The sequence below is a fragment of the Phascolarctos cinereus genome, unplaced genomic scaffold (assembly GCF_003287225.1).
Source record: "Phascolarctos cinereus isolate Bilbo 61053 unplaced genomic scaffold, phaCin_HiC Scaffold_1;HRSCAF=81, whole genome shotgun sequence".
NCBI classification, from domain to species: Eukaryota; Metazoa; Chordata; class Mammalia; order Diprotodontia; family Phascolarctidae; genus Phascolarctos; species Phascolarctos cinereus.
In genome coordinates this window covers 113,638,349-113,653,463 of record NW_027555514.1, presented here as the reverse complement: position 1 = coordinate 113,653,463, position 15,115 = coordinate 113,638,349, and the positions used below count along the sequence as shown (strand labels likewise).

The 15,115-nt window shown below is 39.3% G+C and overlaps 1 long non-coding RNA gene across 3 annotated transcripts in view; it reads right to left on the bottom strand.

Annotated features, from left to right (window-relative positions):
- Positions 1-15,115, bottom strand: part of LOC110219149 (uncharacterized) — a 256,993-nt gene that overhangs the window by 62,701 nt on the left and 179,177 nt on the right. For all 3 annotated transcript variants that reach the window (XR_013486297.1, XR_013486295.1, XR_002327532.2), the window contains one exon: positions 9,613-9,704. This is a non-coding gene — a long non-coding RNA (uncharacterized LOC110219149). The remainder of the gene's footprint in view (positions 1-9,612; positions 9,705-15,115) is intronic.

Here is a 15,115-nt window from a genome sequence, read left to right as displayed (position 1 = left end):
CTGGCCCAAACCATTCACTCACAATACCAACTAGAGAATTCATTTTTCTGTTCTCAGATAAAAATAAACAAAATATTCTGTGCAGGTATCTGAGTGCTGAATCTAGTTTTTAGACTCACTTGATCTTACTACCTTAGGTAAATAATAAGATCTTATACGTAGTTCCCTACTATTAAAAATAAGTTTTTATCTAACTACCCTTGGTGATTAAGCAAGAATAAGATAAGCTGAGAATTTAATCATTTTTTTTTTGGAGATGCTTTCACTTTAATGGGCTCAAGCTTATCTGTCACCCTGGTTTTGGTTTTATAGGAGGTATGCTTTTATGATTGCAAATACTATTTAATTTCTCTTGATTCAGTATTAAACCTGAATTTTCTAAGTAGAGAATGATGAGATTTCTCTGGCTTTTTGTGGCTACCACAAAGAGAACACACTTTTATTATTCTTATTTAATGATAGAAGGGAGATGGATGGAGAAAAGGGAAAAGAAAGAAATTTTTGGTAAGGGCTCAAGGTTTCTGAGTTGGGTATGCCATTAAAAAGATCAGTCCACTAAAGCAGCAATTCTTGAGAAGCCTATAGTACAAGGTGAAAATCCATAAAACAATTTAATTCAAACCATACAGTCTTCACTTGAAGGCAAATAGTGTAGCCATCTGGTTATTTAGAAGAAGCCAAAAATATCAGATGAGATCTAGATTTAACACATGTCAAGAAGTACCACACTCAATTTGTTCACTCAAGACCTAGAACTTCAGGGCAATGATGTTAATATGTTAAGTAATTATTTATCTGGCTTCAAAGATTCAGCTCATAATATTTATAACATCATTCACAATGTTTTATCCTCAATCAGAATACCTGTCAGTCCTTTCAGACTTATTTATTCAGACTCAACTTCCACTTAAAGCCTACTCTTTTGGTTAAGATACTTTATGAATTTTAAAGCTTCCTGAGCTGCTTCAGTTTCCCACTGATTCTCTTTCCAATACTGTTATTCCTTTTGAGTCAAACACTGAGAAGGTTTTTAGAAATCTTTAAAAACTGTTTAGCTTGGTTGCTACTAACTTGAAGGGCTAGAGAAGATGAGAGCAGCACTGCGGGAGCTTTATAGGGGGTGGAATCTTATAGCTTTAGGTTTTCACACACTGCTTAGACCCACTCAATCTTTCCCACTTTTCTGAGCAAAAGCCTAGGGAATACCAGAAGACTATCCTCACCAGAAGCTCATAGGATAATAACATACAAACAGGCCAAATGACAGAAGAGGACTCTCAATTACCTCCCACATTCCTAGGAAATAGATGGGATGGGGGGAAAAGATGAGGGTGGTATTGAGAAAGGCTCAGGACAGCATCGAGGAAGCAAACCTCTTAGGGCCTTGCAAGAGAACTGGTACAGATAGGATCAACAGTATCTGTCTGGGGCCTGTCAGACTTACAGCAATGGATAAAGCCAACTCCAGATCTGGAACTATGCAAGGAGACACAAAAGGAAGAAAGACCTGAGTCAAAATACCAGAGGACTGAGCCCAAACCCAGGAATTCAAGCAGAAGGTGGGGATTAGCCTTGAACTGCAAGTGCAGGACAAAAAGTATGCCCTGCCCATTCCACCTGAAAGTATGGGAGAGCATGCATGACCAGAGTTCAAAGTCCAATCCAAAAAACCAGGGTAACTGCACAAGTCCAAGAAGAACCTCAGAGAAGAGACTGTCCTGGCACTCCATGAGTACCCGGAACAAGTGGAATTAGAACGACAAAATTTAACACTAACAGAAAGAACAGTTGTGAGGGAAAAGAATGGCAAGGAGAATTAATAGCTTAGAAATGAAACCCATGAAAATGAAGATGGGTCAAAACAAAAAGAAATAACTTCCTGAGACCACAAGGAATATTAAAACAAAATCAAAGATTTTTTTGAAAATGTAAGACATGTATTTTTAAAAAAAACTGACCCAGAAAACGGGTTAAGAAGAGAGAATGCACCACGATCATTATTGGGTTTGTGACCATGCACAGCAATGGGGGCTTCAAGGAAGGAGCAACAGCCACAGCAGGTTTGTTTGCAGTTAGACTTTATGTGGCAGGACCTACCTAGAACAGGAGTCCATGAAATATCCTGCCCATGGAAAAGCTGGCAAACAGCAACCACAATAGCAAAGGGAGTTAAGTGGGGCCTGAGACAAGGGAAACCTGGAAAAAGACTGAATGGGAATCACAAATTGCCTGTACATTGGATAAGAGAAGCTGGCAGCATGGGAACATCTAGAGACAGATGGCACTCTTCACTGAGGTCTTCAGCCCTAGGCCCATCCTGGAGTACATACAGGCTGCAGAGACTTTGTTCACTTCTTCCCTTTTAGAGCCATGCGTTCTGGTGGGCTCTGGGCTCCAAACTATTCTAGGGGGATGGGAAATGGCACCATACTTATGCAGAAATGTGATCAAGATTATTTCCTGTTATTTTTATTATTCATTTGTTTCAATTCAATGTTTTACAGTTTCAATACTATTCTCTCCCTGGGTCTGTTAGCATGATGACCACCTACTGGGTGAGGGCAAAAGTGAGTCACAGAAATAAGATACACAAACTGCCCGCCATCTTGGGTAGGAGGAGAAAAATTAGAACTCAAAATCTTATAGAAGTGAATGCTGAAAACTAAAAACAAATAAAGAAATAAAACTTAAAAAGAAAGAAAAGAAAAGGAGTAAGATATTATTGAAAAATGCCACAATTTGAACTCAAGTCCAAGAAGTAAGAGCTGACAGGACTGCGGGCTATCTCTGCTAGATATCTCTATTACAAACAGTCAGCATGTTAGGAAATAAGAAGGCTGGAACTTGTCTGAATGAATGGATTTAAAAGAACAATGAGATTTCTAACAACCCCATTTAAAAGGACCTTCTTCAGACTAAGCACGTTAGGGATGTCAAAACCTCAAACATTTTAAAAACGATGCTTTACGAAGGGATAGATACTTGGTTTTTTCATTCTCTAGCCAATGACAATTTTAGTTTTCGCAAATGAGCCAATCTCTTCTAAGTTAAAACTGTACACATGGATGTCTATTGTGGTTGCTACAAAAACACAACATCCTCGGTCAAAGAACACCTCACAATTAGCATAATTTATTGATCAAGATAACATATGTCATCAAGAGCAAAGTACAACAACAGAACTGACAGCCAGGCAGACTAGCTGTATTGTAGAAACAGATAATACAGGTCCTTCATTGTCTGGATCTATGTAGAAATGAATGTGACTTAGACAGTGGCCTGTGTTAAAAATCACAGAAAAGGCCCCAAAATGTAACAAAATCAAAGAACTGGAAGAAACCTCAGAGATCATGTAGTCCAATCATCTCTCATTTTAGGGATGGTGAATCAGAGTCCCACAGAGGGAAAGTGACTTGTTAAAGGTCAGAGTACTTTTAATGGCAGAATAAGGACTCCATCTCTTGGCCTTTGGCTCCCAACCCAGTATTCTTTCCACTTGCTTTATTTTTCCAAATTATAAAAATTTAAAAATGCTCCAGAGAGGTAAGATGTGAAGAACGGGCTTTCTTAATGGGGAAAAATCTAAACAAATGATCATAGAGAGTATATGGTCTGAGAATGATTAGTAACAGGAAAAGAAATGAAATGACTTGAAATGCTGAGCCCACTGAATTTGTAAGACTGGTTTAACTGTGCCTGAATTTTTTGGATCTATGTAGGCATCGGGTCAATCTAGGTTCCTATTAGAGTAGAGAAGGAACAAAGAATACTCCTATCCTCTGATGCCCTAAAGGCTATGGACCAATCCCAAAGACACTAAAGAGACACGGCTGGGATGGTCTGAGTTTGGGGTTTGGACCCACATTTTGCAGTCTGGGTATGTCTCTCTGAGGGGAGTCCCAGGATGACTCCTGGACTTGCTGAATTGTGCTGATATCTTTTAAAAAGGCACAAAATGAATACTCTGGCGTAAAAATTGTGGATTTTCTGGATCTTCTGGGAGCAACTTCTCTCCACCCTAATTCCTGAGCTTTGGCTCTGATGAGTATCCACATCTGGGTTTGCACTTGTGGCCTGCAAGAGCACTTGACCAACTTCATGAACGCTCTTAGTCTGCTGTAGTGGCGCCATTCAGAGAGAGTTTCTACAGATGTTCCTCAACTAATTAACCAATTAATATTTGTCAAATTGTATCTAACATTGTGCTAAGTACAAAACATAGGAAATAGTCCCTGTCCACAAAAAATTTACAACCAAGAGTTTTCCAATCTCTTCTACTAGAGCTCTTCTATTTCACTGATTTATGTCCTTTCAGAAAATTGGGAGATAGTGACGAGGATTTCCACAATTATGTAAGCACACTGTATTAGCACTGGCCATTTGTCAGGCAGGCAAATACCATTTCTAATGGAGATGCTAATGTGTCCTGACTGACCTATTGCACCTATACTCCCACCCTGGATAAGAATTGGATCCACCGCCTTCTAGAGACTAACAGTTCATTTCAATCTTCAATGCACAAAGAGCTCCATAACAGAGCTAAAATCTTGGGGTCAGCAATGAAAAGTTGGTATCTTCAGTCCATAAGGATGTACAAGGGAGAGAACGGCTCAGTAGCTGTGACCCCCCGGGATATACTCCCAATTCCACAAAGCCCTCAAGTGAGTCATTTTTTTCTTTCTGCACTTTGATTTGCTTGCTTATAAAAAGGAATTTTGATCATTGTTGCAGTAAAATTGAGCATATAAAACTACTGCCAGCTTCCCTGATGAAATATGCTTTATTAACACAAAGCAAATGTGACATTTGGGAGGCAGTGAAAAAATAACTCAAGGAGGGGTCAGGAAATCTGGGTTCTAGTCTCCAATCCACATATGACTTACTGAGTCATTCAATAAATGACTTGAGATAATTTAATCTTGCTATAGAATTAAGCAACCACCCTGCCATAGTCAAATAAACACAGTTCCCTGGCAATTGATGGGGTGAGTAGATGGGTGGGGAGTGAGTGTCCTGTGGGTCTAGAGAGATCATTCTCAGCACTGTGTAAAAGGTTCAGTTAAACTAAAAAGTCTTTAGTCTGTGAAACCTAAAGAGAGAGATCCCTCTAAGTTCTTGGCACAGTTCCCCTGAAAAAAGCCCTGGGAGGGTCAGCAGGACCCAGCTTCCTCAAAAAATTAACACAACTCAAATGACCCACAGGACTAGAGCTTGGTCATGTTACCCCTGACTTGCTCATGGCAAGTTTCTATTAGATTTAACTGCCCCATATAGTTGGGTGATATGCTGAAATAACTAGGCATGCAACAAGAAGTGGTGTTTTTTTTTTAATCACTTTCAGTACTCAAAGAACTGACAGCATTGATCTCAGCTTATTTCCCTGGTAATGAGAGTACCGGCAGCTAGGTAGTGCAGTGGATAGAAAGAATACTGGGCTTACATCTTCCCGAGTTCAAATCTAGCCTCAGACACTTACTAGCTGTGTGACCCTGGGCAAGTCACTTCACCATGTTTATCTCAGTTTATCATCTGTAAAATGAGCAGGAGAAGGAAATGGCAGAGCACTCCAGTATCTTTGCCAAGAAAACCCTGAATGGGGTCTTGGAGATTCAGATACGGTGGAACAACAGCAACAACGATAAAGCTACTCCTGCCATCTCCCTAGTGTGGCAGAGAGGAGAACTCCATGGCTGGGTGACTTTCAGTAAGGACAACCAGGTGATTGTGAAACCAATAGTGGTCCCGAAAGGGAGGAATTCTCCTGGCTTTTGTAAATCTAACTTATAATCAAGACTGAAGAGTGTTCCTTGGGATCCTTCCAGATGAAGGGGACTGGGAGAGAATACTCTTCTAGACTTTGAGGGATGTTCCAGGTCAAGAAAAGAGTCTTTGTCACGTTCTGCCTGAACACTCTTTCACCCTTGCTTCATAGGCCACACAAGTGTACAGCTTTCTTGATCTGTTTTCATAGTCCAACGAATGCACTGAAAGATTTGCCTCAGAGCAGTGCTACATGTAATAATCAACAGGAAATCACAACTATATAACATATGGATAACAGTATATCAAGTTGTGAATACGTATCTATAGAATATATAGGGTAATATGTCACATGATGATATAATCCCCTCATTTTACATAGGAGGACACTGAATCCACTATGTACCAAAGGAGATGCTGTGTAGTTACCATTACCATTTTCCCCTTTATGCTGTTGGAATGGGGAATGACAGATACTGGTGGACTCAATTCATTGGTTTTCCTTATTTAATCTTATAACCTACAACTGAGGTTCTCTGTCCTGGCTCCCAACCCCCAGTAGACCTAAAGGTTATTTGTGTTCATGGTGCTCAGGTTGTGGTAGCTAAAAATGATACTGGCCATGGAAGAGATAAACTAGATGAAATAACAGCTTCACCCAATTTCTAGGCAAGGGCAGAAGAAGACAACTTCAGGGTTGAGGGAATGGAAAGTAAACATTTTAAAGCTGATACATTTTTCTGTGATGATTTCTTCACACATCCATGAGATAATGTATACAAAACACTACATAAATATCAGCTACTATTACTATATAATAAGGAATCATAAATATACCAGTGCTTATCTTTCAAGAGAAGCATGAGATATTAAATGCGTTAATTCATTTACTAATTTAACAAATGGGCAGCTAGGTGGCACAGTGGATAAAGTGCTGGGCCTGGAGTTAGGAAGATTGCTTTTCCCCAAGTTCAAATATAACCTCAGACACTTACTAGCTGTGTGACCCTGGGTAAGTCACTTAACCCTGCTTGCCTCAGTTTCCTCATCTGTAAAATGAGCTGGAGAAAGAAATGGCAAACTTCTCTACTATCTCTGCCAAAAAAACCCCCAAACAACCAAAAAAACCCCCAACACCAAATAGGGTCACAAAGAGTCAGACATGACTGGAAATAACAACAAGAAGTCCTCTTATGGCTTTAACATGCTATAATTTTAGAAAATATGCAAAGAAACAGTAAAATACCCAAAAATATAAAACATATATATGTATACACACATGCCCACACAGAAGTGCATGTTAAGACATGGCCCAGAACCATAACTACAGACTCACTTGGGCTTTGTTTAATCTAAGAGTTTCAATAAGTAACACTGAGGTTTGTGCTTGTGTCTGGGTTTTCCCTTAAAAGTAGAGATCTTCTCCTGAGGAGGGGGCTACATATGGACGAACAGATGTCTCTTCAGGGAATTCAGTCCATTCTGGCTCTGAGCCTCCACTTGCAATGGTCTGGTCCAAGTCTCCTCCCTGTATTTGGGTTATGTTCGCTACTCTACTGTTCTCTCTCTAGAAAGGTATTATCTCCTCTTTTACTCCTCACCCCCACCACTGTACCCTCTCCCTTGGAGGCACAGTATCTGCTTCTGTCCCTGAGCTTCTATCACTGAGGAAAACTGAATACACACCTATACACATTATATAAGTATTCCTATATATTATATGTCATACAGGGACTACTTATATAAGGTGTATGTATGTATGTATGTATGTATGTATACATAGATATCTGTGTGTGTATATACACATACATACATACATATATACAATATATACACACAATAATTTTGGAGTACTTCAATAATGTTTTATACATATGTACACACATATATACAGATAGATATGCATATTTGTATACATTTATACATACAGTTGTCTCTCTATATATATGTGGAAATATGTATACAGATATCTACGTATATATATTATATATATATATATATATATATATATATATATATATAAAACATTTTTCAAGTATTCCAAAATTATTGTGAGAGGCAGCACACATAATTGATAGAGTTAGTCTTAGAGTCAGGAAGACCTAGGTTCAAGTCCCACTTCTGTATTATACAGGAAGTATGACCCTGAGCTAATCATTTCCAAAAAAAGTTTGTTTTTTTAAAATGACTGAAAGCTGGATAACAGTGGCCCATTGAAGAGAGTGTTTCTTCACCTGGAGTGCCGCACAACTAATAAAATTATGGTCCAGGTTGAAAAAAAGTTTAATTAAATTACTACGTGTAAATTCTAGCAGATATCATCATTAACATCATTGAAAGATATGTGAATATATGTGACTGGGATACCTGGGTTCCAATTTTGACTCTTGATACCTGTGTTGACCTGGATAAGTCATTTGGTCCTTTTATCAGTCTCAATTTCCGTATCTGTAAAATGCATTATCTACCTAAGAGATGTGGCAAAAGTTCTTTATAAGATTTAAAGCACTATCTAAATGTGAGTTATTATCATCTGTGCTTCAAGTAGAATTAACTTTACAGCTTAGTGAGTTTAAGTTATATGGATTTACATACATGCCACAGTTTAACATATATGCATATATTGCATGTATACATACACAGATGAGATCTGACATCACATATGTAATGTATACACCTACGTAAGCTGTTTCACTTACACAGCATTTCATTTCACAGTTACATGGTAGGTCAGCCACTGGCCATTAATTCTACTACAACATTTTCTGTTTAAATATACTTTCATGAAGTAAGTTTATCAAATCTCGGTTACAGATCTCTATTCCCTAACTTCCCACGACTTCATGGTGCTAGTTAAACAATTTTAAGCTATGTGTTCTTTTGCAGGACTCTATATCCTGTTTAGTTCCATGTCTGTATTCACTTTAGCAAAATACTGTTGGTTAGTAACATCAACAGAAACATGGAAATAATTTCTAAGGTGTTAAGTTATAGACAAGATGGTGATATGCATTGGCAGATGCAGTTTCTACAACGGGAGTTTCTAATAAAATCACAAATCTGGACCCAACAAACAATCAACCCCCCTAAATTAGACATTATAATTGCATTCACTGAAATGAAAGTGTACCTGTTTTTGTAAAAGCAATGGCAACACCACTCTATAAAAACAATTTTTTCTTTAAGCAGAAGGTAGCAAACTTCAAAGAGCAGCTAGGTGGCAGAGTGGTTAAAGTGCCCGGCGTAGAGTCAGTAAGTCTTAGGTTCAAATTTGGCCTCCAGACACTTAATAGCTGTGTTACCCTGTTTGCCTCGGTTTCCTCATCTGTAAAATGAGCTGGAGAAGGAAATGCAAACCACTCCAGTATCTTCGCCAAGAAAACCCCAAATGGGCTAACAGAGTTGGACATGATTGAAACGACTTAACAAAAACAGCACACTTCCAAAGAACAAAGGAAGAAATGACCCATCTCTTTGAAAATATGAGGGATCTAATCTAGAGTATCAAAGTGAGCTCCAGATGTAGTCACTTAACAAATCAAGAAAAAGTTGTCAGTTCAGGCAATTTTCTGCCTCTTCTATTGAGCAGAAAAAAACCATTCATTTACTTTTCTCCCCCCTTGTTAAACAATTGTTAAAGATAAAAACAAAACAAGTGAATCAAAACTGTTGAATATCTACAAGTGGCCATCTCCTCTTGTCCTCGTCAGGTCTCAGGATGTGGAGAGTAGGATCAAACCATGAGGTGAGGGAGAGCCAGCCAAAGAAATGTATATTCATGTTAAGAATGAACGTGTAGGTGCTGCTTGTAATTCCAAAGTCAAAAACTGTAGAATTATTTTTTTGCCTTACCTGTTAATTTGTATTATTCACATCTCTTCTCTTAGTTGATTCTAGCTGGGTTCCAGTGACTGTTTTCTTCTTTCCAGAATTTCTTCCACCACCTGTGAAGTTACAATGTTTAACCTAAATATTAAACCTTTCGGTACAAGAAGTCTAAATTCAACTCAAAAGTTTGGTAGGAATATCATCTTACCCATTATTCATGTTTCAACACAGACAAGAAACACCCCCTAAGATGACATCTTGTGTATTTTCTGCCTCTTCTATATATATGAGTGCTGGATTGAAATGAATGGCTAGGAAGTAAATACTAAGACAGTGAGACTCTTGGTTGGTTGACTCAGCTTTGGCAAAGGCCGAGGGGAATAGACGGTTTTGCATCTAGTTTGGAATGTTGTGGCAACTTGGAAAGAGCTGGGTCTCTAAGGAAGAAGTCGCCACATGTTAGAACAGAAGTCATTGGGTTTGGCAGAGAACGGAATGAGGGGATAACAATAAGCAGCACCACTTTCTGTCATGACTGAGACATGCTGGCCAGCAAACACTGTGTGAGATCACTTTCTCTTCCAAAACTGATCTAATCAAGAGTTGTCCTTTCAAGTCAGTTTTCAAAATATTCTGAAGAATTCTCCCTGCCCAATGGCTCCTCCTCATCTGCCTACCGAGATCCCTAGCTATCCTCCATAATTTTTTTAAAAGCCTTTTCTTTAACCCTTCTGCCCCACTGGAGTCCCCCCTCCCCTGCCCTACCCTTCCCTACTGAACTTCCTGAGTAGTCTTCCTCAGACGAGGCTTCCTTTTTTCACCACTGCCCTGTCTCGAGTCTCTGAAACCGAGAGTCTGCCTCTGCTGCTCTACTGAAGTTTCTCTCTAAGGCTGGCATTCTTCACTTAGGCCTGTGAACTTTAAAAAAAAAATTATAACTATTTCCACCTAACTACTTTACTTTGTAATCCTAAGTATTTTATTTGACGTATTTTAATTCCTACCGTGCCTTTATAAAGCCTAACTCCAATACCATTTCCTCCATGAAGACTTTCCTAATGTGTAGAGACCTTTTCCCCTTGAAACCCAGCAATCACTTTAAATTTTGCCACTCTGTTGACTTATATATTATTCCACATGAAGATTGTTTGCTTCATAGTCATTCCTCTACTAAACTAGAAGCTCCATGAAGTAGGGATCATGTGTTAATTTACATTTTGTATCTAGCCTCACCAACACTGATTATATTACTCTATATACTGTAGTTACTTAATAAACATTTGTTGAATCTGCTGACATATAAAGTACTACAGTTAATTTTCACTTTTAATTGAATTTCAAAACCAAATTTTCTTTCTGTTCTTCCAAAACAGACTAATTTTCTAGATAATTATAGGGGTGGAATTTACCTCAAGCTCCCATTTTGAGTTCATGAAGATCAAGGACAAATCATAGGATTACGATCTGCTGATGGAAAAGACCCCAGAGGCCATCTCACCTAACCCCCTCACTTAGGAAACTGAGGCCCAGGGATAGGACTTGCCCAGGGCTGGATCTTGGCTTTGAGACTTCTTAGTTACATAGTCCTGATTTCACTTCTCTCATGGCCTCAGTTTTCTTGTCTATAAAATGCAGTAAATACCTCAGAGAGCTGATGTAAAGAAATGGTTATATATAACTACAATTGCTAGTGTGAGGAAAAGACCACTAAATGTCTGCAGTGGGATATGAACACAAGTCTTCCTGATTCTGGGCAGCTAGGTGGTACAGTAGATAGAGCACTGAGCCTGGAGTCAGGAAGACTCATCTTCCTGAGCTCAAATTTCAGCCTCAGCTCCTACTAGCTGTGGGGGACCGTAGGCAAATCACATAACCCTGTTTGCCTCAGTTTCTTCATCTGTAATATAATCTGGAGAAGGAAATGGCAAACTACTCCAGTATCTTTGCCAAGAAAATGTGACCTAAATGGGGGCACAAGGATTAGGACAAGACTGAACAACAACAACTTACTGATTCCAAGTCCATACAATCCACCATTCAAAGGCAGAGCTTTTCAGCTGTTCAAATCATAGCTTTATTTAAAGCTTTTATTACAAACTTAATAACTTAAAATAAATAATAAATATATAAAATGAAGATTAAGATCTTACAGAAAACTTCAATAAATTACAATCTCATCAATCAATAAGCATTCATTATGCACCACTACGTGCCAGGCACTGTGCTTGGTGCTAAGAATATGGAGACAAAAGGATGAAACAATCCCTGCTGTGAAGGAACTCACATTCTACAGGGTTAGACAACCTGTACATACGTGTGCACATACACATATATGTCCATCCCTATCCAGGCCTAACTATCCTTTTATCTGTCTGAGATATGAATCTAGATGAACATAAGATGGTTAAATAGATGGCAAGTAGAGAAGATGGACATTTAACAGCTGGGCGAGGAGCAGTGTATTTTTCCAGTACGACCTAAAGAGCAGTCTTGAGCCAGAGGACCTACGTTCACATTCTCTTGGACACGTCCACCTTGCGACTTTGTTCAATCACTAAAGCTCTCAGAAGCTCAGTTTTCTCACCAGTAAAATGTAGGAGTTAGACTAGATCACTTCTAGGGTCCCTTCCAGCTTAATTCCTATGAGTTAACAAGCCAGGAAAATGCTTTTCTTCTGTGTCCTCTCTATGGCTGTCTCTGAAGTTCTGCCCCGCTTACCAGCCTGCCTGCTCACCTACCTGTTCGCCTGCATTCCTCTATCTGTAGTCAGCGCAACATAGTTTTATAATAGGAGCTGGAAGAGGGCAAATACTATGTGTTCTTTTCTAATACATGTTCCCTATGTTGTAATAGTACCTAGTAGCTATAATTTAAAGGGACTATGATGAAAATAAGAATTCCTTTCTTCCCTGTCCCCATTTGTTTGATAACCTGAATGGTTGTTTCCAATAATGACCTGTGCTCTACCTGGCTTACTTTCCAAAGCTAACAGGAAGATCTGTTTCCTGCCGTGCATTTGGTTAGGATTTAAATTCTCTGACTTGCTCAGAAGGCAGCTATGGAATTGTTAATTGCAGAATGAAATCTTTCAAAATTTCTGACATTAAAAAAAAGGTAAAACAAGGGCTGTATTTGACTCTGCAATTTTTAACACACATAGATCATGTATTCTTTATATGGTCTATCGAGCTGCCAAGCAATCTGTTCTCTGCCCTAGGCCACACAGAGAACATTCACACTGAGTATTCTTGGTTTGCAGGAACCATCATCCTCCTCCTCCTTGACCAATTAATTACAACACTGCTTTCTTATACCGGAGACACAATCTAAACGAATTCTGCAAGCTTTTCTACTTTTGGTCTGACTAATCAAAATTTATTATTAAGTACGGATGCTCAATGGACTCTACACTCAAAATGCTTACTTAAGAAGTAAAGTGACTGGATTTAATGCTGATTTAACAGCAAAAAAGATTTTTGTTTTTGACCATAGGCAACAAAGACGGTGGTGTGAGAAAATAAATAAAAAATAGATCCAGAACCAAGGCTAACCTAAGGGTTTTAATGCCATTTTGATTCAATGGAAGAGGCAAAGAACCTTAGGAAGTCAGAAAGAAATACAATTTGGCAATTCTTTATGTAAGGAGTTAATCCGGCATTGTTCTCTGATCACCCTGAAGATCCACAGCAAGTGTGAAGCTTTGTTTAGAACTTTTGATTAGAGGGAATAGATACTTCCCTTGGTGTTAGTCAGCCTTCTGCAGGGTGGGCTTCAGTGATTGAGGCTACTCCCAAGATGAAATAAAGGTTAGGTCAGACTCTTGAGAATATAGACATGTGGAGTACTCCTTTACTCTGGTCTAAAAGGAATCTTCCTCTGGGACTCAAGGTTGTATCCCATCCCATTTCCTTCTCTCCTGCTATTTTCCATTTGCTTTTCTTCTAGGGAGCTCCTGAAAGTAAAGCAAGTGTGTGAGAGGGATTACACCCCAAACCGAAGTCATTTATGTCAGCATGGGAGGAATGCGGCAACAGGAGGCATAGCTCACTTATCTGACCGAGAGGTGAGGCCAGGGATCTGGCCCACTAGGCAGAAATAGGGACTTATCCGGAGAGTGTGATCCTGGAATTTCTCCTTCTAGCTAGAGAAGGGTAATTTCCTGAGCAGAATGCCTTTTGGAAAAAGAGGATCTTCACAGAGACTCCAGAAGCTACAGCAGCAGCAAGGGATTAAAGACATAATATGGAAGAACACATGACATAGACTTTGTACTTCTCCATTAGAGTAAGCTATTTGCACAGTGCAGGTCTTACAGGAAGGATATCACCTGTCCTGTAGCTACAAAGTATATTTTCCTTCCAAGAGGAATTCATACCACACCACTACAAGAGGGTGTGTGGGGGGGGTATGAGTATGTGGAGGAATCTGTTAGAAGATAGGACCCACTGGACAGGAAGGAGAACTGCACTGTCCATAGGTTCCTGTAAAGTCCTTTAATGTTGTTTCTATCTTTGTTTATGGATTTCTTGAGTTCTGTGTGTAATCTGCATTTTCTGTGGGGTAAAATAAATACTATCCCGTATTCAATAACTGCATTTACTACCTTAAGCTTGAATGGGAGCTAGGGATCTCTTTGACCCACATTTGTGGAAACCTGGATACAGGCCCTATTGGTATATTTTATCAGAGCAAACTCTGAGTAGTAGCAATACCACCCCAAACGAGTTATCTTTTAAGGCCACTCCTAAGGTTAGACCTGTTCTGTGTGAGTCTGGATGTTGGCTAAGGGGAGGGGGACGAGAGGTTACTACTTTAAAAGCCCTGACTTAACCTCCCCAGCCCATTTGCAGTAAGCATTACATAAAGTGCTCTGTCCAGAACGCTGCTAATGGCAGGTGTGTACATGATTACACCTGGAGTTTTTTTGGGCTACTGACAGGAGACATGCAATTCAACATGTAAGCTCATGCAGATCTACTCTCATCTCTTCAGAAGCAGGAATGCAGGGATGCCCTTATACTACAAAGAAGGATGAAGAAAAAGCCAAGTTGGAGATACATCAGTCATAGTTTCATTTCAGCCTTGTCCTTCTATTCTCTCCTTCTCCTGCCACACTTGGGAAGGATCCTGGAAAACTGAGGGAGCCGATCCAAGGATTTTAGTTGGAGAGGGAAAACGTGAACACAAGGAAGTTGGCTATCCAAATAGCTGTTCCCCCAAATGACAGGGATACATAAGAGCTATAGTTTGACAGAGGAAGCACTTGCCCAAATCATTGCTTGATCACACTACAGTATTATCTTATACAAATACTGATAATGACTTGCGTCACTGCCGCTGTACAGGAAAGTCAAGTCTCTAAAAATATAACTCAGCAGGTGATCCCACACACTGCTGCTGAAACAGGAATGATTTTTTGTTTTTCACAGAGGTGACATGCAAATATAACTGGGTGGGCAGCCTCTCAAAAATCACCTTATTTAAAATAGTCCCACCAAATTAATTTAGGCCAAGTCCTCCAAAGGAA